Source organism: Ornithodoros turicata, chromosome 2 (assembly GCF_037126465.1).
Source record: "Ornithodoros turicata isolate Travis chromosome 2, ASM3712646v1, whole genome shotgun sequence".
In the NCBI taxonomy this organism is placed as follows: Eukaryota; Metazoa; Arthropoda; class Arachnida; order Ixodida; family Argasidae; genus Ornithodoros; species Ornithodoros turicata.
The window spans coordinates 53,413,381-53,437,330 of record NC_088202.1 but is presented as its reverse complement, the minus strand read 5'-3'; the positions used below and the strand labels follow the sequence as shown (position 1 = coordinate 53,437,330).

The 23,950-nt window shown below is 46.5% G+C and overlaps 7 non-coding genes across 7 annotated transcripts; all 7 read right to left on the bottom strand.

Moving 5' to 3' along the window:
* Window positions 1–18: 18 nt before the first annotated feature.
* Trnam-cau (transfer RNA methionine (anticodon CAU)) lies at window positions 19–91 on the bottom strand. Its single transcript has one exon. It is a non-coding gene; the product is annotated as a tRNA-Met (tRNA).
* A 286-nt stretch (window positions 92–377) lies between these two features.
* Trnam-cau (transfer RNA methionine (anticodon CAU)) lies at window positions 378–450 on the bottom strand. The gene has a single exon. It is a non-coding gene; the product is annotated as a tRNA-Met (tRNA).
* Window positions 451–734: 284 nt separating this feature from the next.
* Trnam-cau (transfer RNA methionine (anticodon CAU)) lies at window positions 735–806 on the bottom strand. The gene has a single exon. It is a non-coding gene; the product is annotated as a tRNA-Met (tRNA).
* A 283-nt stretch (window positions 807–1,089) lies between these two features.
* On the bottom strand, window positions 1,090–1,162 carry Trnam-cau (transfer RNA methionine (anticodon CAU)). Its single transcript has one exon. It is a non-coding gene; the product is annotated as a tRNA-Met (tRNA).
* A 1,681-nt stretch (window positions 1,163–2,843) lies between these two features.
* Window positions 2,844–2,916, bottom strand: Trnam-cau (transfer RNA methionine (anticodon CAU)). Its single transcript has one exon. It is a non-coding gene; the product is annotated as a tRNA-Met (tRNA).
* Window positions 2,917–5,527: 2,611 nt separating this feature from the next.
* On the bottom strand, window positions 5,528–5,603 carry Trnam-cau (transfer RNA methionine (anticodon CAU)). The gene has a single exon. It is a non-coding gene; the product is annotated as a tRNA-Met (tRNA).
* A 3,360-nt stretch (window positions 5,604–8,963) lies between these two features.
* Window positions 8,964–9,036, bottom strand: Trnam-cau (transfer RNA methionine (anticodon CAU)). The gene has a single exon. It is a non-coding gene; the product is annotated as a tRNA-Met (tRNA).
* Window positions 9,037–23,950: the final 14,914 nt, after the last annotated feature.

Here is a 23,950-nt window from a genome sequence, read left to right as displayed (position 1 = left end):
AAAATGTAAACCACCGCCTGCCCCGGGTGAGGATCGAACTCACGACCTTCAGATTATGAGACTGACGCGCTGCCTACTGCGCTACCGAGGCGGTATGCAGAGCGAAGGTTCGCGCTCCGGCTTGTTCTTTAGGAGCAACACCATACCTGAAAAGTTACCTAACCTAAGAACCACTATCGGACGCTCTTGCGCTACACTACCTAACGACGATGCTACTCTCACTGGAAGTTCTGGTTTCACTTACAAGGTTTATTGAGCTGTACTACATGGTCTGCGAGAGCGTTTTTAAAACGCGTCCTATGGGTCTATATAGCGGCGCCGATACTTGTGTTTTGTTCTCCTTAGCAAGAAATGGTGTGAAAATGTAAACCACCGCCTGCCCCGGGTGAGGATCGAACTCACGACCTTCAGATTATGAGACTGACGCGCTGCCTACTGCGCTACCGAGGCGGTATGCAGAGCGAAGGTTCGCGCTCCGGCTTGTTCTTTAGGAGCAACACCATACCTGAAAAGTTACCTAACCTAAGAACCACTATCGGGACGCTCTTGCGCTACACTACCTCACGACGATGCTACTCTCACTGGAAGTTCTGGTTTCACTTACAAGGTTTATTGAGCTGTACTACATGGTCTGCGAGAGCGTTTAAACGCGTCCTATGGGTCTATATAGCGGCGCCGATACTTGTGTTTTGTTCTCCTTAGCAAGAAATGGTGTGAAAATGTAAACCACCGCCTGCCCCGGGTGAGGATCGAACTCACGACCTTCAGATTATGAGACTGACGCGCTGCTACTGCGCTACCGAGGCGGTATGCAGAGCGAAGGTTCGCGCTCCGGCTTGTTCTTTAGGAGCAACACCATACCTGAAAAGTTACCTAACCTAAGAACCACTATCGGACGCTCTTGCGCTACACTACCTCACGACGATGCTACTCTCACTGGAAGTTCTGGTTTCACTTACAAGGTTTATTGAGCTGTACTACATGGTCTGCGAGAGCGTTTAAAACGCGTCCTATGGGTCCATATCGCGGCACCGCTACTTGTGTTTGTTCTCCTTAGCAAGCAATGGTGTGAAAATGTAAACCACCGCCTGCCCCGGGTGAGGATCGAACTCACGACCTTCAGATTATGAGACTGACGCGCTGCCTACTGCGCTACCGAGGCGGGTTTTTTTTTTTTTTCCACCAGGTAATAACGTTTATTTACAACATTAAAATAAGCTATGACTGTACAGTGTTAAATGAGTGATGTATGATGAATGAATGATGCACACCGTAGCATCCAAATACACAGAATACAAAAAAAATACATGGTACACAACACACAGGTTACACAGGTCACATACAGAGAGTAACAATTTACATACACACAGGATAGAAAAAAATACATGGTACACAACGCACAGGTTAAACACGTCCCACACAGAGATTAATAATTTACATAGAGGACAGCGATTCACACAGATGCTCTAACCACGGTGGTGCTTCCAAATGCTGCATGCAGCATAGCTTCAGCTGCGTTTATTTCTACTTTAAAATACTGCATGGGCGACGCCAATGGCTCTTCATTTCTGTCTGCCATACGCAGCTTCCACAAGCATACATAGCTATCAGCATGATATATCGTAGCGTATATCTTCATTCGGATGTAAAGGTAGGAATCTGATTGTATGTGGGTTCAGAGAGAGGCGTTTATTCAGTACTTTAATCTGTATGTCGTCCCAGGAAAACTGTGCTTCCGTACAATCAAGAAAGATGTGGTCAACGGTTTCAGGGACTTTGCAAAACCTGCAGTTGGCAGACCATGGAACATATATGCCTTTCTGTTCCAACCATGCTTTCACAGAGAGCGTTGATGTATGAAGCTTGAAAAGAATGTTTTCATATTCGGCTTTATGTGCATGCGTTTGACCCTGTGTAAAACGTCCGCTCCAGGCCACTCAGACGGAATTTGCCTGTAAATTGGCACGGGAAACAAGGTATCTATCAAATGGGCTGCCAACACTTTCTTTGAAACCGAAAAGAGGTAATCTGGGGTAAACCTGACTTTTAGAAAGTTGACGCAGTCCACGACCTCCTGATAAAACCCTGTCAACTGCAAGCCATGCTCGTGGAAGCCAACAAATATATCAGGCATATAGTTGTAGGCTACTGCTCTCTTCACGGCGTCTAATAGGGGGTGCACAGACTGCCTATAAAACCAGAGTCTCATGATTAGCTGCTTTACAAACATGTGCTGTAGACCTAAACCTCCATCCTTGACTTTCTTGAAAAGGTTTTCCTCGGCGCATTCTTTCAAATGTTTGAGCACCATATCGTGGTGGCAAACACGCGATGGCATGCATGTACGATTTTACGGGAACACTGAAGTACTTGCAAAATGTATACCATTTTCGCCACCAAAAACACATTGCAAACTGAAGCCCGCTGGAATATTCACAGTTCCTTGCCTCTCCAAGTGAATGCATGCTTTTTCATCTTATGCAATTCTTTCTGACCACATCCTGTTTGTGTTTCTACTTGCGTGTAATGGCACCCCCAGGTAGTCCGGGCTACCGAGGCGGTATGCAGAGCGAAGGTTCGCGCTCCGCCTTGTTCTTTAGGAGCAACACCATACCTGAAAAGTTACCTACCTAAGAACCACTATCGGACGCTCTTGCGCTACACTACCTCACGACGATGCTACTCTCACTGGAAGTTCTGGTTTCACTTACAAGGTTTATTGAGCTGTACTACATGGTCTGCGAGAGCGTTTTAAACGCGTCCTATGGGGTCTATATAGCGGCGCCGATACTTGTGTTTTGTTCTCCTTAGCAAGAAATGGTGTGAAAATGTAAACCACCGCCTACCCCGGGTGAGGATCGAACTCACGACCTTCAGATTATGAGACTGACGCGCTGCCTACTGCGCTACCGAGGCGGTATGCAGAGCGAAGGTTCGCGCTCCGGCTTGTTCTTTAGGAGCAACACCATACCTGAAAAGTTACCTAACCTAAGAACCACTATCGGACGCTCTTGCGCTACACTACCTCACGACGATGCTACTCTCACTGGAAGTTCTGGTTTCACTTACAAGGTTTATTGAGCTGTACTACATGGTGCAATACTACATTTGTGCAATATTACACAAGTTTGTTTGGGACGGCAAGCTATCACTGCCAATCAGGGTTGTAGCCAGGCTTTCCTCTCTGAAATGCCTAAGCTCGGGGAACGGATAAAGAACTGTTAGCGTCGCCGCTCACAGAACAAGAAATCAGCGACGCAATTGCATCACTGAACTTAAATCGTTCCCCTGGACCGGACGGTCTATGTGCCGAGTTCTACAAGAAGTTTTCCGCTTATCTCGTGCCTATTTTGCTGGATGTATACGCCGAGGCTGAAGAAAACGGGATTTTTTCCGGCAGTTTCCGGCGATCGCACACCGTGCTGGTTCCTAAAAAAGTTGCAGAAGGTTCGACGGCAAAGGTTACTGATTACAGGCCAATTACCCTATGCAATGTCGATTACAAAATATACGCCAAAGTTATGGCTGCTCGACTACAACTTGTGTTACCTCAATTGATAGGTGATCACCAAACGTGCGGAATAAGGGGTAGGACTATACTGACGAATATCCATGTGGTGCGTACCATTCTGGATTGGTGTCGGTACGAGGGGGACCATGTGGCCATGTTGCAGCTGGACCTTTCTAAGGCTTTTGACCGCGTATGTCACACATATTTGTTTGCGTTGCTGGAATACGTCAACGTGGGAGCTCGCTTTGTCGGCCGCATCAAGCTTTGTTACGAGCAAGTTGCCACGAGCCTCATCATTAACAACACTCTTGCCGCACCGATAATGCTGCGATCCTCGGTTCGACAGGGCTGTCCCCTGTCACCACTGCTCTTTGACTTGTACCTGGAGCCGCTGTGTCGGCGAGTCATCCGTCTGAATAATATCCACGGGTTCGAACTGGCCGGTACTGTGATCAAGGTGGCCGCATATGCTGATGATCTTGCATTCCTTGTCAAGGACAAACCTAGCGTAGTGAATGTCATGGAACAAGTTGATTTGTTTGGCCAAGCGTCTGGAGCGCGTGTAAACAAAGACAAGTCCTTAGGCGTTTGGTGCGGCCACTGGGCGACAACACCTGGAGCTTTTTGCGGTATTCCGTGGCAGGAACAAAACCCTCGTTATCTTGGTGTCCCGTTGCAAGAAACCAGGAACCCGAGTAGAATGTGGTCCCAGAGGCTCGACAACATAAGGAAACACGCTTTCATCTGGAGGAAGAAAGACCTTTCAATTTTTCAGCGAGCGACAGTATGCAACGTGTTTCTAGCTGCTAAACTGGTTTACCTTTTGCAAGTCTTGCAATGCCCGCGCAAAGTAGTGCACGCCTGTCACAGGATTTTTGCCACCACAATCTGGTGCTCTACATTTGAGAGGATGCGTCGCGACTATCTTTTTCGAAAACTTCGTGATGGAGGCCTCGGCCTACAGCACCTCTTTGTCAAACAACTGGTCATGAGACTCTGGTTCATTCGTGAGGAGCTGCATCCAGTTCTCGAAGGGAGTAAACGCATCCTTACATATAATTACATCCCGAGTTACACGTCACGTTCACAGAGGGAACGATGCGGTTAACAGGCTTTTTCAAGGAGGTCGTTGAGTGCATGCAGTTTTTGAAAGCCAGGTTTACCCTTGAATACCTCTTGTCTGTCAACAAGAAAACGCTGGTGGCCCACTTGATCGATACATTGTTCCCTGTGCCTGTCTATCGAGATATTCCACCCACTTGGCCAGGCAGGGATGTTTTGGTTCGAGTCCAAAGGATGCCAATCAAACCAAACATGAAGACATTCTTTTACAAACTTCATACGTCAACACTACCTGTCAAGGCATGGCTCGCGCAGAAGGGCATATACGTGCCCTGGTCGGCAGACTGCAGGTTCTGCAAAGTTCCTGAAACGCATGATCACCTTTTCTTAGACTGCACAGAAGCCCAGTTCTTCTGGGACGATCTCCAGTATAAAGTTTTCAAAACTCGACTTCGGCTTAACCCACACACCATACGGTTTCTCCCATTACACCCGAGGGAAACAGTCAGGTACGATATTGTCATGCTTATAGCCTTGTACTGTCTGTGGAAACTTCGTATGGCTGACAGGAACGAAGAACCGTTAATGCCTCCTATGAAATACTTTAAGATAGAAATATCTCAACTTAAGCTGTGCCTTATGCGATGTTTAGAGCTGCCAGATTGGTTAGAAACATTGTCTGATGCCCTTACGTACTTGTAAAATCGTATGTACAAATTCAAAAGGTCTTCAGTTTCCTCTTTAGACGTTTTGTAATGGCCCACGGCGTTCGCGACCGTGTGACGTACCTGTAGTTGTGTGCACTTGTGTGTTTGTTAATAAAAGGTGGAAAAGAAAAAAAATGTACTACATGGTCTGCGAGAGCGTTTAAACGCGTCCTATGGGTCTATATAGCGGCGCCGATACTTGTGTTTTGTTCTCCTTAGCAAGAAATGGTGTGAAAATGTAAACCACCGCCTGCCCGGGTGAGGATCGAACTCACGACCTTCAGATTATGAGACTGACGCGCTGCCTACTGCGCTACCGAGGCGGTTTTTTTTTTTTTTTTTCCACCAGGTAATAACGTTTATTTACAAACATTAAAATAAGCTATGACTGTACAGTGTTAATGAGTGATGTATGATGAATGAATGATGCACACCGTAGCATCCAAATACACAGGATACAAAAAAATACATGGTACACAACACACAGGTTACACAGGTCACATACAGAGAGTAAAAATTTACATACATACACAGGATAGAAAAAAAGACATGGTACACAACGCACAGGTTAAACACGTCCCACACAGAGAGTAATAATTTACATAGTGGACAGCGATTCACACAGATGCTCTAACCACGGTGGTGCTTCCAAATGCTGCATGCAGCATAGCTTCAGCTGCGTTATTTCTACTTTAAAATACTGCATGGGCGACGCCAATGGCTCTTCATTTCTGTCTGCCATACGCAGCTTCCACAAGCAATACATAGCTATCAGCATGACAATATCGTAGCGTATATCTTCATTCGGATGTAATGGTAGGAATCTGATTGTATATGGATTCAGAGAGAGGCGTTTATTTAGTACTTTAATCTGTATGTCGTCCCAGAAAAACTGTGCTTCCGTACAATCAAGAAAGATGTGGTCAACGGTTTCAGGGACTTTGCAAAACCTGCAGTTGGCAGACCATGGCTACCGAGGCGGTATGCAGAGCGAAGGTTCGCGCTCCGGCTTGTTCTTTAGGAGCAACACCATACCTGAAAAGTTACCTAACCTAAGAACCACTATCGGACGCTCTTGCGCTACACTACCTCACGACGATGCTACTCTCACTGGAAGTTCTGGTTTCACTTACAAGGTTTATTGAGCTGTACTACATGGTCTGCGAGAGCGTTTAAACGCGTCCTATGGGTCTATATAGCGGCGCCGATACTTGTGTTTTGTGCTTCTTAGCAAGCAATGGTGTAAAAATGTAAACCACCGCCTGCTCCCGGTGGGGACCGAACACTATCTCACGACGATGCTACACTCACCGGAAGTCCTGAGTTCACTTACAAGGTTTGTTGAGCTGTACTACATGGTCTGCGAGAGCATTTAAACGCGTCCTCACCCGGGGCAGAAAGTGGTTTACATTTTTACACCATTGCTTGCTAAGAAGGACAAAACACAAGTATCTGCGCCGCTATATAGACCCCTAGGACGCGTTTAAATGCTCTCGCAGACCATGTAGTACAGCTCAACAAACCTTGTAAGTGAACTCAGGACTTCCGGTGAGTGTAGCATCGTCGTGAGATAGTGTTCGGTCCCCACCGGGAGCAGGCGGTGGTTTACATTTTTACACCATTCTTTGCTAAGAAGCTCAAAACACAAGTATCGGCGCCGCTATATAGCCCTCTAGGACGCGTTTAAATGCTCTCGCAGACCATGTAGTACAGCTCAACAAACCTTGTAAGTGAACTCAGGACTTCCGGTGAGTGTAGCATCGTCGTGAGATAGTGTTCGGTCCCCACCGGGAGCAGGCGGTGGTTTACATTTTTACACCATTGCTTGCTAAGAAGCACAAAACACAAGTATCGGCGCCGCTATATAGCCCTCTAGGACGCGTTTAAATGCTCTCGCAGACCATGTAGTACAGCTCAACAAACCTTGTAAGTGAACTCAGGACTTCCGGTGAGTGTAGCATCGTCGTGAGATAGTGTTCGGTCCCCACCGGGAGCAGGCGGTGGTTTACATTTTTACACCATTGCTTGCTAAGAAGCACAAAACACAAGTATCGGCGCCGCTATATAGCCCTCTAGGACGCGTTTAAATGCTCTCGCAGACCATGTAGTACAGCTCAACAAACCTTGTAAGTGAACTCAGGACTTCCGGTGAGTGTAGCATCGTCGTGAGATAGTGTTCGGTCCCCACCGGGAGCAGGCGGTGGTTTACATTTTTACACCATTGCTTGCTAAGAAGCACAAAACACAAGTATCGGCGCCGCTATATAGCCCTCTAGGACGCGTTTAAATGCTCTCGCAGACCATGTAGTACAGCTCAACAAACCTTGTAAGTGAACTCAGGACTTCCGGTGAGTGTAGCATCGTCGTGAGATAGTGTTCGGTCCCCACCGGGAGCAGGCGGTGGTTTACATTTTTACACCATTGCTTGCTAAGAAGCACAAAACACAAGTATCGGCGCCGCTATATAGACCTCTAGGACCCAACACTATCTGACGACGGTGCTACACTCACCGGAAGTCCTGGTTTCACTTACAAGGATTGTTGAGTTGTACTACATAGCCTGCGAGGGCATTTAAACGCGTCCTAGGGGTCCATACAGCGGCGCCGATACCTGTGTTTTGTCCTTCTTAGCAAGCAGGGTGTCGGAGCGAATCAAAAACCGGAACCGAAAACCGAAAAAAAAAAAAAAACGCTATTTTGGTGCGGACCAGAACGGAATCGAAACCGTATACGTTTTTTTTTTTTTTTTCGCTTAGGAGGGAAACCGAAAAAATTATTTAACGGTTTTCGGTCCAAGCAAGAATTTCGCCGGTTTGGACTACGAGTAGGCGAATGAAACTGTCGTCGTGTGTTCTGAAGTCATGTCATGGATACTTTACGAGGGTTACGGTTACGGTGCAATGTATGTCTGTATACTATGACCCTTAGGCTGGCTTCGTATTATCCTTCGCGCACATAGACTTAGATGGACATGTGACCGGTTGTGACTCTCTACCAATGTGCGACCCAAAGGTGCTGCGAAACGGCTTCTCCATCGGTAATCTCGCGCAACCTTGCGCAATCTCACGCAATCTCGTGTCCCTTGTTTGAGAGCAGCAAGTTGAATACATGTACGTATCCGCGAGGCATGTGCGTGCGAAGTGACGCCTCTTTTGTGGACAGGACACGAAGAAAAGAAAACGGAGCCGTCGAGCGCGTTTGTGAGTGAAGGTGTTCCTCGATTTCCGTCGTACTCGTGCGGTAGTGCTTGCTGGCGAGCAAGCAGCAACAGGCATTCGGATTGGACGCGATCACACCAATCCAGCAAGAAAGTACTTTACGTATGACATCACGACAAACAAGTCCGTCTGTATATCATGCGCTTCAAGAAAAGAGAAAGCCTATTTGAACGGACAGTCACCTACAGGAACCAGGAGCTACCAATTCCACAGCTCCCTATTTATATTAAATACGATGAATGCATATAAATGGGCTTACATTATGCAGCATTGATTTTTTTTCTGGGATGAATATGTCCACCAGAAGCGGAACCGGTTAAAACCGGTATGAACCGTTATTTTTTTGCTCCGGAGCAGAATCAGTACGGACCGTTTATGATAGAACCGGAACGAAAACCGAAACGAAAAACGTTTCGGTTCGACACCTTGTTAGCAAGCAATGGTGTAAAAATGCAAACCACCGCCTGCCCCGGGTGAGGATCGAACTCACGACCTTCAGATTATGAGACTGACGCGCTGCCTACTGCGCTACCGAGGCGGTATGCAGAGCGAGGGTGCGCGCTCCGCCGTGTTCTTTAGGATCATCACCGCATCACAGTTAACTTTATGGAGTAGAACTGCGCTGCAACATAGAACGACAAAATGGCGTAGATACAGGCTAGCCGGTGGACGGCACCATACAGGCACCTTCATTATGGAGTTCACCATAAAAATACAAAAATGATTACGCTCTTTGGCGTGTGTTTCCAAGATCTCAGTTTTTCTTCTTTTTTTTTTTTTAATTTATTACTTGGGCGATGAAGGAAAAAATACACAGTCCAGTCCAGGTAGTAGTGGGAACATACCTACAGCGCTAAAATGCGTTGCAGTAGGGGGTGGTTACTAAGCAAATACGGGTAACATCCTGCAAGCACCCACGACATGCAACTGATACTATATTAATAAACAATATTAATACATAATAAACTTGCTAATACTAATGATAATTGCATATAAAATGTTAATAGCGCTATATGCTAGTGCTCACAAACTACATTTTGACGATTTTTCACTCTGAGATACACAATGGAAAGAATGAGACGTCTGTTCGGCAGGCATATTCGAGAACCTTCTTAGCATGACTCACTCTGAAAGACACATATGAAGGCGGAAAACATACAGTAAAGGATTTAAGGCAGTCTGGTAGTGGGAGATACCATAAAAATTACTAATTTTAATCGCAATTTCTACGGCGATCACAGAGTACATCACAACCCTGCATGGCCTTCATCTGAGTTGTACTTTCACCATATCTGTATCGGCAGCAGAGAAATCCTGCAGCACCGTTTTGAACTTTTTTAATTGAAACTGGAATGTAGCACAATCAACTGGAATTTGAAACTGGAAACAGGAATTTGAAAAATTGCAGAAAAATAGGCGTGTTCATCCCAGAGGAGCACTATTCTCTACGTGGAAGGGACCCTTGTGGCCTTGATTTGCAAACGTCAACTTACGTAATTCTCTGCTTTCGTATAATCGATATAGGGAACCTTATTTTTACCCATATCAAGGGTCAGAGGGGTGTTGCCACACTTCCGGCGTCGCCCATAGAAAGGTCATCAGTCACCGTTTATCCCCCATCAGAGCCGTCAGGTGTCGGCCATTTCTTTTTTTTTTTTTCATAATAAATATATCCCACTCCCCCGTCGGCCGCACATTGCCGCCACAGCAAAATATGGCAGCTTGCAGTGTGCTTTCTGCAGGTGCCCCACATGACAGAATTCGCTTCCAAAAGATGCTCTTTTGAAAGCAACAACAACAACAACTTTATTTTAAGATGATGAATGGAATGGAATGAAGATATTCTGTCATATATCTCATTTATGCCAACTCTGGCACGTCAAGTTAAGTTTCAGGGTCAATGAGCGTCATGCTTGTTCAGCTGGCCCACATGTGATCGTTGTTCCTGTGTCGATATGATATAGTATACTGAATATGCAGAGGAGATGGTGCGATGACCTCGATGTTCCCGATTGCGAAATCCCCTATCCGAAATTCTCGAAACAATGAAAATCAAGGAGAATGCTCGATTTCTTCGTAATTTGATATGCTGTGTTTGAGAACACGACATCACTATATTGAACTACTACTCATCTCATCATCGTATCTCTATTTGTGTGTGTGTGTGTGTGCACTACTCAAATTCACGGGTTTTCGATGCCTCTCCAAGTCGTTTTTCGCGAACGAAAGCCACATTTTAGCAGCCGTTAGGTGCAGCAGGGCGGTCACGACGGAGCAGCATGTGGGTTAATTTGTTTTTAGGTTAGCAAGTTCGGTGTTTGTATTTGCTTGTCCAGGTTAGTCTAAGTTGCAGCATGTGGGTTAGTTTGTTTTTAGGTTAGCAAGTTCGGTGTTTGTATTTGCTTGTCCAGGTTAGTCTAAGTTGCAGCATGTGGGTTAGTTTGTTTTTAGGTTAGCAAGTTCGGTGTTTGTATTTGCTTGTCCAGGTTAGTCTAAGTTACAGCATGTGGGTTAGTTTGTTTTTTAGGTTAGCAAGTTCGGTGTTTGTATTTGCTTGTCCAGGTTAGTCTAAGTTGCAGCATGTGGGTTAGTTTGTTTTTAGGTTAGCAAGTTCGGTGTTTGTATTTGCTTGTCCAGGTTAGTCTAAGTTGCAGGCATGTGGGTTAGTTTGTTTTTAGGTTAGCAAGTTCGGTGTTTGTATTTGCTTGTCCAGGTTAGTCTAAGTTGCAGCATGTGGGTTAGTTTGTTTTTAGGTTAGCAAGTTCGGTGTTTGTATTTGCTTGTCCAGGTTAGTCTAAGTTGCAGCATGTGGGTTAGTTTGTTTTTAGGTAGCAAGTTCGGTGTTTGTATTTGGATGTCCAGGTTAGTCTAAGTTCGTCGCTGGCAGTTTCCCGCGCGCGACTGTGCATTTTATATTCAGATTTATTTACAGTGGCACGACCTATGTGCAGACACGGCCGCTTATCGACGGCGATATGGAATGTCCCCGAGCGCCAGTTCCGTTAGAGACGCTTCTCCTGCCACGTGGCCTCAGCTTCGCGGCTGCATGCGTCGGTATAGAACTTCCGTTGGCGCGTCGGTGTCTCTCCCACAGGCCACCACAAGTACACAAGCTACTGGAATAATTCAAAAGATGCGTATTGAAACTTCGGGCACTGTTGTCACATGCGTGAGCGCGGCGCAGGGCCATGTATGGGCACTCGGAGACCTGTCCGATGAGCTTCGGTGCACCGTCATCCCCAATGTATACGCATCTGGCAGCACACATGCTCGCTGATATTGAATGCCAAACACATAGGCGTCTCAGGAAAGAATCAGCACATTAATTTGGACTAGTTGGAGATGACGGGGGAAAGTAAATGACATCTGGAGTCAGGTGTACGAAAAAATTCGGGAAGGACACCCGAAAGACTGTGTCTTCGTCAACATTGTAGGTGACTGCTATTTGTGAAGCACTGCTCGCAAGTATGGGTAGACAGACAGGAGTGGTTTCGTTTTACATGACGAGTACGGGACCGGCATATAAACTGACACTTCCCTGCATAACGTGCTGCACACGCACAATTCGCATGCTGACTCACAGGCGGGACGCTTTCCTGTGGAAATTTTCCCGAGAGCTCAGAAAGTATCGCGGAAAAGTACCAGCCATGCAGCGAGGAGGAAATTAAAGGTGATATTCGCCGGCCACTCACGGTGGAGTGGGCTGTACCTGTTTCGCTTCATGCGTTCATTTCCCTTTGTCTCTTCTTTCAGGAGCATTAATTCGGAACATCATTTCGGAACAATTTTGCGGGTGTCCCCAGATTTCTCAGAGCCGAATCTTAGAATCCTTGATCTAGCGGCGTAGCCAGAGTGGGGAGGGGCTCAAAACCTCCGGAAGCCGCACCTTTGTCAGTATATGGCATTTAGGAGAGGAAAACGAAAGTGAAATCCTCTTCCCCCACGTAAAGTCCCCATAAACCCCTCCGAAAATATTTTTCTGGCTACGCAACTGCCTTGATGTATACCGTGAACTTGGGGCTCACTAGAGATTTTGTCAAGTTTGCTTCAGTTCCTATAGCACCGGCTTCCCAATCTTAAAAAGACAGAAATGTATAAAACTGTTGTTAGTGACAGCTTCGTAACATTTAATGTTTGGATGCATGTAAATACTTCGAATCTGCCCAGCACAGTGCCCATAATGTGATACATTCCGCTGCTTTATTTGATTGGCAGAGCAATATGAGAAGATGTACTAGACATGATGCAGCGCAAGGGAGACAAGGTGGAACTACATTACGTAACTATATCCATTACAAAGTGTGCAATTGCTATCTCAAATGGCTCCATAACGTTTCTATGACGTATGACAGGTGCAACTATATTTCAGTTTGAGTATTTGTTGTCTTCTCCGTGAAAATCGGCGCTTATATAGTCGTCCGTTCCCTCGCTTTAAATCACTGGACACACAGCACGGCAATGGCAAATAATATAACGCCCAACTTTCGCGTTATTCTTTCACGCTTTATACGTAAACAGTCTGTTGAATACGTCGGAAATTGTATTTCATTGGCACACAGCACGTAGCTGTAAGTGTCATGGAGAAGCTGGATCCATGTTTATGGAGCCTGCATCTCCATATTTTTCTTTCTTCAATGCTATACAATACGTTTTCAAACGCTGTGCTAAAAGCCATATGCTTTCACTTTGGCTTTGAAAGCCGTATTAGAAGTGACTTTGTCACAGTACGTTTGTACGCACGTAACAGGTGGTGGCTCGCCGTTGTCGGCCTCACAGAGGTGGGCAACGTCATCACGACTGATGCCCTGGGGGAATGTGCGTCCTGGGCCGACTTCTAAGGGAACTGTGGAGACATATGTCTGAAAGCGTCTGAGGAAACCCAGGAAAAACCCACGCACGTAACAGACTTAGGCCTCTGTTGCATGGTCAGCGTACAGGCTTGTACAAAATACTGTACAAAATTATTTAAAATAAGATACTAAATACTCGACGTAAAAAGTATTTAAAATAGAGTACAAAATACTCAAAACTGAAAGTAATTTCAGTAGAGTACTAAATACTCTGAGAAGTATTTAAGATACCTTTAAAGTAATTTAGTATTAGCAGTAACGGTTTTCTGACGAAGTTGGCTATTGACAAGCAAGCCCAAGCGCGTGGGACCAGCCTATTGTACAGGAGGAAAATGACAGATTCCTGAATTCCCGAAAAAAAGAAACAAAGATAGGGGGCTAAATTCCAGTGAGCTGAAAATTTCGGCACGGCGGGAAGTGTGCTGGATTTGGCTTGACGAGGAAGGAGTGTATTTTGAGTACTGAGTAGCAGATACCGGAAAAAGTATTCTAAATACATTGAAAATACTTGGTCGAAAAAGTATTGAGTAGAGTACCAAAATACCGGAATAAGTATTTAAAATACTGTATTTTGAGTACGTACTCAAGATACGTACAAGTCTGTCTGACAGCGTATGACACGATTGCTTCAGAGGGCATGGTGGACAGCGAACGCATGCGTCAATATTATTACGAAGAGGGAGAGGAGGACGAAACTCACGCTCATTCCTTCTCGCTAAACAACAACAACAACAATAAATGAAGGAGAAGTGATGATGGACATGGGATGTTTCCCCGTGCTATATAGCCACGACAGCGACGACGGTCGGAGTTCTGTATATAGCTCTTGGAGGAGTCCAGTGGCTGCTTCTGTCATTAAATTCCTTCATACCGCTTTGCACGGTTGTATTGATTAGATTGATTATTTAAAAGTATTGTTGTACATTTGTTGTTGTACAAAGTATTGTTGTACATTAGTTGTTGTACAAAGTATTGTTGTACATTTCTTCTTCACAATATCATCGTATTATTAATCTCTCTGCCGGTCGAGTGCGTTTTCAATTGTCCACCTTCCTAGGCACCTTAAGACTTGCGTTGTGTTCGTCTCTCGTGTGTTTCAGCCTCAGAACAGTTACTTTCCATTCACATTTATTCGAGACGCGCTTTGCCTTGACAGATGTCTCACCGCCGAATTCACAGACGTGACTTGACTTGAAGCCGCATCTTGACTTGTGCAAGTCTGCACCAAGACCTCTGTCTTCACTTAAGACGACTTGCGTTTTCCATGAGCCCTCCCGCTTCCTTACTTCGTCAAGTCGCAGCCTTCTAACCTTAACTGCGTCCGGGAGCGAGATTTTCGTACAATTTCCCACTTAAAATTTGCTCTGCAGAATTAAAACACGACATTTCTCAGCGTCAGGACTCACAATGTGTGTTACACCTGTCGTGGCACCAACACATGCGCAAATGCCCTGTAAACAAATTCATGACGCGTCAGCTCATGTAAAGCCAAGGCAAGATTCTGAGCGTCATGTGGCTTCTCTAAGCTGCCGTACTGAAGCGCAGTCCAAGTCGCGTTCAAGGTAGCCCAAGCGCTGAAGAAATTTTCGCCGCACGTGTCAAGTCGAGCTCACTGCGTAAGAACGCTTCAATCCGAGAGGAGGGTTCCTGAAGTGCGTTGACACTCTTCCAAGGCAGCTGCAAGTCAAGTCGAGATTTGGGCCCGCTTTCACGAAACTTTTTGAGCGCAGCACTCAAACAGTGTTGCACTCAGAGTTTCCTGCAAGCGGGCCATCTATAAATTCGTGCTGAGTTGTCGAACGTCGAACCAACAAGAGGGCTGTTGGACTAAATCCCATGGACATTCCTCGGCCTCTGAGTATTTTGAGATGTCGCCTTCTTGCACCATGGCCTCGATCACACTACGGTGGGTTTCTACTACGTTGGCCATCCGATCGCAACCTGCGGCTCACTTCTTCCTAATGTGCTGTTGTGGTGGTGGTGGTGTCGAAACCGGCTTGCTGTTGTTGGCCTCACTTATGTGGACCTAATGTGTTGTACAGGACAATAGTGCCACCTGCCACCCTTCGAATGATATGAATGGCGCTGTGATAACGCTGCTACCCCAAGAATGTGGGCGTATATGGTGAATGCTGCGGGTCCAAAAGCGCACAACCGGAACATTTCCCTGCGGGCTCATCCAGGCTTCCCTCTTTCTTGTTATCTATCACATTCCCATTGAACGCTTCCATGTTCATTTTTGCCTAGTTTTTTCAAATACAGAACGCCTATGATGGAAAAAATAAAATGTTTCCAGCGCACCATAGGATCGATTCACGCACGGATCGATTCTGTACTCCCACAGCTGCATAAATGTTGTTGTGATACCGGATGTGAATGTGATGATATCTACTTCTGCTTCACGTGCACCGATGCATACTGAGATGTGAAGCTCGTAGACTTTACATACATCGAGCAGTCTCCGCAGCTGTACGTTCTCTATAGCCGTACAAGCAAACGAGAAAAGCCATTTTGAGTGTTGTTGTCTCGTCTCTATTCATTTTATGGAACGCATACCAACGCCACGTTCTGTATGCATTGTGGCGTAGAAAATTCTTTATGCTAACCTTCACCCTGACGCGTGATACAGCTCGTACTTGAGGCTTTGTTTCTTCCGTTCAAGATTTCGCAGAAAAAGAAAAAAGAAAGAAACGTCTATCAACCAGCCGAATTTTCCTGCATTTTACCGCAAGACCATTTACAGATACAAAGATGAATTCCCTCCCTGCACGAGACACCTGCATCCCCGCCAACACAACGATACAGGATGAGACCAAATGCGGTCGCCCTTTCTGCATCAAATGCTGACGTCTGACTCGGATAAGCACTCGCGCGCGAGCCTAAAATAGACTGCAGTCTAGTGCGCAAAGTCCGCAGACGTCACGCGGCGTGATCGGTCATGTGCTGTTGAAACGCACAGTGGCGTAGCCAGCTTCTGCAGTGCACGAGGCTCTCATCCTTTTTTTTCGCTCCCGCCCCCTTATTTTAGCCTTGGAAGGCGGAAATACCAGGAAGGGAAGTTTGGGAAGTTTCAAGCCTTTGGGGAGTCTCACATAAGCTGATCGAGTTGTGGAAAACCTAGAGGAAAACAGACACTGTTCTCCTTCTGGGCCCAATAGGAATACAGTTGCTGTTCGGGATATCGGTGACTCCCGACTTCGATCATGGAAGGTCAGGTTACACGAAGGCTTCGTTTCTGCGGTCAAAATCCGGAACAGTTTCTGCATCAAAATATTGCAAATATGGTATTTTTGAATACCGAAGCGAATAATTCGGTTCGAATTCGAATGGAATACGGTTATCTGTATTCGAATTTGGAATGGCTAAGCGATGTCTTTTCCAAACCAAAATGGCAAGAAAACGAGAATAAAATAGAGTGTTGCAGAGTATGAGTGTCATCCTGGCTTGTGGGCAATATCACCACGAGCGTGCACTGGTGGAAGTTTCTATGCAACGTATTGGGGGGGACAAAGGGCTGTTCAACCACGCGAAGATCCCCGGACGTGGTCGAACGCTGCCCACCATGCAGATGCAAGGCTTCCGTCTTCTTGCAGAGCTCTTGCTGGTGACGGATCTCTGAAAGTTCTCCCCCCATCATCATCCCCTCATGCGTTCCCAATTCGCAATAGGGCTGTGGTGGGCAGGTAGGCGATTCACCGCCTCATCATCATCCAATATGTGTGTGTGTGTGTGTGTGTACGTCGTCCCCCTGAAGTCGGCAGAGGACGTGTACTAGCCCCCCCCCCCCCCCCCCCCATCCGGAAGGGCATCAATATTCCCCGTTGCGAAATTCCCGAAATCATGGTCTAGAAACAAAGAAAATGCTCAATTGCTCCGTTGCTTCCCCCATTTTTTTCTTTATCATATCACATCACATCACATGTTTATAAATCCGACATCGCTATTTAACAACTCAAATTCGCGGGTTTTCGATGTCTGTCCAAGTCGTTTTAGCTAACGAAAGCCACATTTTAGCGGCTGTTATGCTTAGCAGGGCGCACACGACGGAACAGTCTGTTGGTTACTGTAGCTTATTATTAGGTTAGTCCAAGTTCGCTGCTGGCATTTTCCCGAGCGCGACTGTGCATTTTGTAGTCAGATAACGTTTATTTCCAGTAGTTTGTTTTGCAACGAGGATTTCGCTCACTTTTTCTCTATCACGTTATCTCGCTGGAAACAGAAAGCGCATGACGGATTTACGGTTGTTGAGTTTCCACGGCTTCTTCGCATCGCTTCTTTCGGGGCTGAGTGCAGCTGACAATTTGCGGGCTTGTTTTCTCCGGTTTTTGGCCCTTGGTCCCCAAATAAACTATCGTATCATATCTTCAGTGGTTCTTCTACTCTTCCGCCGTTGCATTCCTTTCTGACACCCCCATTCTCTTTAGTTCTCTTTTTCATTCTCATTACCTTATTCCGCCTACTTTACTTTTTTTTAACGAATAGGCATCCGAGTATCCGCCATTGCACGCTAAATACGATGAACGTAATAATGTCGTGGACTAGAATGTCATCCACCATAGTAACAATAGCCTTGCCAAAACAGGGCAATAATGTTGCCAAATTTTCTTTGCGGACTTGGTGACCAGAAACGAAGAAAACGAGCAGTTTTATAAAACAAACTACATTGGCTAGATGCCAATTTGTCTTTTGAAAACAACGACAAACGAAATGCGGAACACATCTCCGGGAAAATCGTTACGGCAATCGCGGAAGTTCACATTCAACTTACAATCGCTAGGAACCAGATAGGATGAAAGCTGAGAGTCCAAACGGAATGTCAACAGCGGGGTGGCGTTGAGGATATCTGGACGGAACCCAAACAACGCAGTTTCGCTTTTTGTAAATGTGTCTCAAGGTCTCGGTCGCGGGCTCTGCGTGACTGATAGCACATAGATAAGTTAATGCGACACGCCTGCTACGCATCTGCATATAGACGTCGTCGAGAATTGTACATTGCGAATGTATCCCAGTGCGAATGGCCTTGTTTTTTCGAGTTTTGTGTTTTTTGAAACTCGGGAGTAAAAATTTGCGTTCATTTTCAGGAGCCGTAAAACGAGGGAAATCGGGTAATGATATCGGGTGGAAAAGCAGATTTTCTTTGGGAAAATATCAAAAAGGGCGCTTGTCGCACTTTAGATGAACACAAGATACGGAACAGCCGCGTGCTGAATGTGCAGCGCTTAGCGCTCTCCAGTGCCCATATTGGTGGCCGAATTTGCCAAGCTAGTTTTCGGGGGCTTTCGCTGGGCTACGAAGTGAAGACGATGCAAATCCGGGGTAGAAACGGGTTTTACCGGGCCTTACACACAAGGCGCTAATTGCGAATAGTTTCCGTATAAGTTGCCTTGTTAAAGAAGCGATGAAGACTCCTATTTTTTGTCTCTCTCTCTCTTTTTGGCTTCAGCGTATCGTGTGTAGCAAGTAACGTTCGTTATTGCGCAAGGATGAAGACGACATATGACCGAAGTATGAAGACGTAGTACACGAAGAGTGAAAGACGTAGCACACTTGTAGTACGCATGGGTGTTCCCAGTACTTATGTCCAGGGAAGGGCAAAGAGTTTCCAAGGGGGCATATACATGACAGTCTATTAAATGAAAAAGGAAAGGCCAGTCAGACAAAGGTCGGCTTGCTATTCCGAAATAAAAGTAAAAAGTGGTGGTGGTAGTAGTAGTAGTGCTGAAAGAGCTCACCGTTGTTGGCGTCAGCTTTTTAAGAAAAAAAAGTTTCCAATGGTGTGACGAGCGTGCAACCAATAGACACGATATAATAGAGTGACAACAATCGCAGAGGATCCGCTATGCAGAAGATTTGATGGATGAGATTCAAGCTGTTATGACCGACGACGTCCGAGTATAAATCACAGCGACCTGAGAGCCATGAGCGCGCGATTTCCACAAGTGATCTTGGAGCGAGCTACAGGGCGCGGGAGTGGAGCACGGTCCCCCCCCCCCCCCTTGCCACCATCGCGGAATGCCCATGGTAGCACGCGAGAGAGGTCTTTGATATGAACACTCTCTGGGACCTGCTAAGCTGGTCAATCGATCCCTCTATTTCGTGAAGACCGTGGGTTCCTGAAAAAATGAAACTGATCAAACAACCGCATCAGCAGCACCCTGCCACAAGACCCTGGCATCCTCATGCGTTGCTGACACGCGTGGAAATCAAATCAAATCAGGCCCGGTGTCCATCTCACATTCCAAGTCCTGTACATATGTGTTTTTGTTTTGTGTTAGCATGTGTGTTCTGTTTTGTATATATATATTTAGCTTCGCTTTCGAGCCATTGAGACGCTTCCAGGAAAAGGAGCAGCGGACCCCCGATGGATGCCACCATGTTTGCAAATAAACAGATATTTCCTCCCTCTAGGGACCCCTCCCCTCCTTGAGAGTTCGCATGAGTGATGCTGACGTCACGGCGTAACGTGGCGGGTCCGCTGCAAGCAGCGCCGCGCCCACCCCTCAGATGTAATCAGATGTAATCAACCCCTTCGACATAGCAAGGCTTGGTGGACGCTTCAAGCAATCTGTCCTGCGCTAAGCGAGGCTAATGCCAGTAATCGATCTTACGTACGTAAGATCGAACAGACCTGAATAGGCCTGACAACAACAACTTTATTTCGAGATGATGAATGGGGAGTTTCATCGCCAGGGACGATACGGTACCCCAATGCTGGTGGTGATGTGAAGGATGAAATAATGAGCCCCTTCACAATAAGGATCGAAGTCCGATCGATGGCGTTCAAAAAGGTCAAAAGGTCTCTTGGCAGAGTGTTGGTGGGCTGGATTTGACCAGAGACCAGGAAGTTTGATAGAGAGTGGGGGCGAGAGTTCAGCTGATTAAGAGACTGGGACAGTGCGATTCGGGAAGATTGGTGTGTGGGCGAATAGGCCTGATTTGCAGATGCAACGAGGGAAAAAACATAACTCGAAATATCGCTGATACTCGTAGGCGTTCTAGCAGTCAAGGCTTCTCATACCTTCGACGTTAACATAAGACGTACATTGTACGTGATAAGATGTAAGCTTGTGTTCTTGGAATAAGTTGGCGCGTAGATAAAATGACAAATTGAATAGGCAACAGGTCAGCTTTTCCTTCTGATCACTGAAGGTGGCGGCAAACGGTTTTCTTACGGTGATGCTCAGCTGGGCTACAAAAGTCGAACCGAAAGGTCAGGCGCATTCAAGTAGTTTGGTCTGTTCCAGAGCTATCAAAAGACATGTATGAAGACTACATCCTGATACGCACCAGCTCCGGTGGCGCAGCGGTAACGCGTGCGCTTGGAGACTGGGAGGTCCGCGGTTCGAATCCGCGGGCCGGCTGTGCCGTCTGGGGTTTTTCCTGGGTTTCCCTCAGATGTGTAATAGGCGTATGCCGGCACAGTTCCCCTGAAGTCGGCCCATGGACGCAGCTATCCTCCCCCCGAGCGGATTCCGCTCGGTCTTCCACTTCACCCTTTCCTCTCCTCCTCTCCACCACCTTTCCCTTCCCGAGAAACATGCCGCCTAATCAGGCAGGCAGACCTCTCGGGTTCCTCCCAACGGCACTCCTCCTCCTCCTGATACGCGAACGCGTGACGGGTCTGCACCCCCACCCTGTGGGGCGAGTGGCCTCTCCAAGGCTGATGTTTCCCTCCTGCTTCGCATCCGATCTCGTAGTGCCAGCACATGCGCCCGCACTTTCAAACTCGGCCGCACTTCCAGTCCAAATTGTCGCCAATGCGGTGAACCAGAAACGGAGGAACACATTTTAATGGTGCGTCCGGCTACATCCGACTCCAGACGGGATCTCCAGAAAGCAGTGCAGCACCCTGGACTGGAACATCACAGCTATACAGATTGAGGAGATCGTCCATACAGGCGGCAACCTCCAGCGCCGCAAGTCCGTACACAAAGCCCTGCTGAAATTTCTGAAGGACCCTTACGGTCGGTTGTATATTGTGGGAAACTGTAAAACCACACGTGTGAGCCTTTCCCTTTCCCCTTCCCCCACCCACCTTTCATCCCTTCCGCGAGAACCGGATTCGAACAGGATTCGAACCCGGGTACCTCGCAGTCTCGACGTGACATGGCTAGCACCCCTTCTCTATCTTCTTTCTCTTTAAGTTTACACTGCTGATCCGTACTAATGATAGACTTGCTGCGGTATTTTGGTGCGTATACGGAGTACCAATGAGCAGAAATTATTCTGCTTGTCGCAGAACAGCAAGGGATAAAAAAGAGAAGAAAATATAGTTACGAATATTTATAGTACAAATCATAAAGGTACGTACGTGATGGCCTAGATTGTGTACAGTGCCCACACGTACCAAAAGTGTCTCGTGCAAAACGTATGTTCGAAGGTAAAATGAAGAAACACAGCTGCAAATGTGGTCAATAATGTCTTTTGGAATTTCAGTTCACCTAAAACTTTATTCTTACTTGTTGTGTGCGGTTTAGTATGTGCGTAGCGCACATACACCGTGAGTTTACACAAACAGCGTTTGTACAAACACACATGCGTTTGCAGAGACACTTTTGGTACGTGTGGGCACTGTACAAAATCTAGGCAATCACACGTACCTTTAGTTTGCGTCATAAAATCTTCGAAGCTATGGTTTCATTGCTTTTTTAGCCCTAGCTTGCAGTTCTGGGACAAGCAGAATATTCTCTGCTCATTGGTGTGCGGGACAAGAGACGCTTTCTGCTCTGCTCTGCACAAAATATATCTTAGGATACTTATACAGAATCACAAAATCTGGCCACAAGCATTGCATTCTTCCAAAGTCGTATGGTTATTGACACGTAACAATGTGAGGACAGACGTTTTCTTTATGGCAAGAGGAGAATGATGATGCACTCCCCAATACCCTTATACTAGATTAGCTAATCAGAAGAAGAAGGTATATGAAAGAAGGGAAGGAAGAGGAGGAGAAAGGGGGGTCGAGGGAGGAGGAAGAATAGCAATATGAAGAAGGATCACCCGGGGACGCGGAAGCACCTTCACGAATGACAGCATGTCGCGACTTTCATTGACAAGAACCCATTTAATAAGGTCACCTGCTCACCACGGAAACCAACATACATCTGACAGAGGGTGTCATTCTCTTCAGGCGAACCTCAGCCGGAAGAGGTGCATCCTTCAAGCACAATCGAGCGCGATGGGAATTTTCCGTCCGTTGTTGCATGCGTTCTCTTATTATATCTGGCTCTGGGGAGGAGACGGGATGCTATTTCGAGGAGAGGATCATTTATCGTGCACGTTAAATGATTTGCACGTCTATCTGATGTGTCACTCTGAGTATACGCAAACAAGGGAACATTTCTCCTTTATGTTTTCGCAAATGTGACGCGCGAAAAGTAACGGCATCATCCGGCTGTTCCTTTTTAGCACACACGGACCGGCCAAAGTGAAGTGCATCAGTTCACTCTATGGCCGCTAGAGCCCATAATGTATGCAAAAAAGCCCTGTTTGTCAACGGTGTTGTACTTCAAACAAGAAGGCACGTGCAAGTGGAACCACAATCTTCTGTGGCTCATCTCATAGAGTCAACAATACAAAAAGTGGAACCAGGTCCAGTAAGCGCAATCCGTCCATAAACATCACTCGTAGGCCTGGGATAATGGTTCGTATGAATAACAGTTAATCATCTGGATAAAGACCAACAACGCGTGTTGTATTACCAAAATAAGGTACAGATGTTACTTGACGCAGTCAGTCAGGGTCATTCCACTGGCCGCTCCCAACGTCCTTGCAATACATTTCCGAATAAGGAGCAAGCAAAAGGAGCAAGCTAGGAGTGAACCATCTTTACCCTCACGGTAAAGCTCATTGGGAGACTTTAACCCACATCCTGCGAAAAAGGACGACTTGGTTTCCTGTAATGAATGGTTTTTATCTTCATTATGACTATGATTCCGGTGCGAGATACCCAGAGAGTGTGATTTATGGTTACTGTGTTCGTGTTTTCCACCAATGTTTTCACATGGTGCACTGAACAAACCTAATTTGTGACTCTTTGAGTAAAGACGCAATAGTTCCGGCCAACGTCTCGGCAAATAAGTCAACGTAAATCACTCTGGCAGCGTGCATCAAGGCACATCAGCTAAAAGACGCCCACAATAATTCTGGGGCCTCCTGCAATCCCATCAGCCTTTCTACCGTTTGGAACCAGATCCAGGGTCGCGCGCTCGAGAAACTGTCAACCTAGAAACGGAAGAAGCAAACTTCCTGCAGATACGGTTTTGCTATTCGTACGTATCCGTTTTTGAGACATGCAAGCTATGCTCTACGTGGCTTCCCGTTGCGTCCTTGACTGTTTCCTCAGCCTTCGTTCACTGGACTGCCACCGATTCATAAAGAAACGGAAGTTTGTTACGAGAATGACAAGACACAGCACTTTGCCTTCGACCTGAGCTGATTAGGAGTGCTTCGCTCAACGTTTACGTTTATCGAACAGCTCTGCCGACCTTGTGTGTTGACACAACAGACGTACAGGGGTTACGTGGTTCCTGTGACATGATAGTTAGTACTGGACATTCTAATATGATGACACTGCTCTCTGCAACTATATCGTGGAGCAGA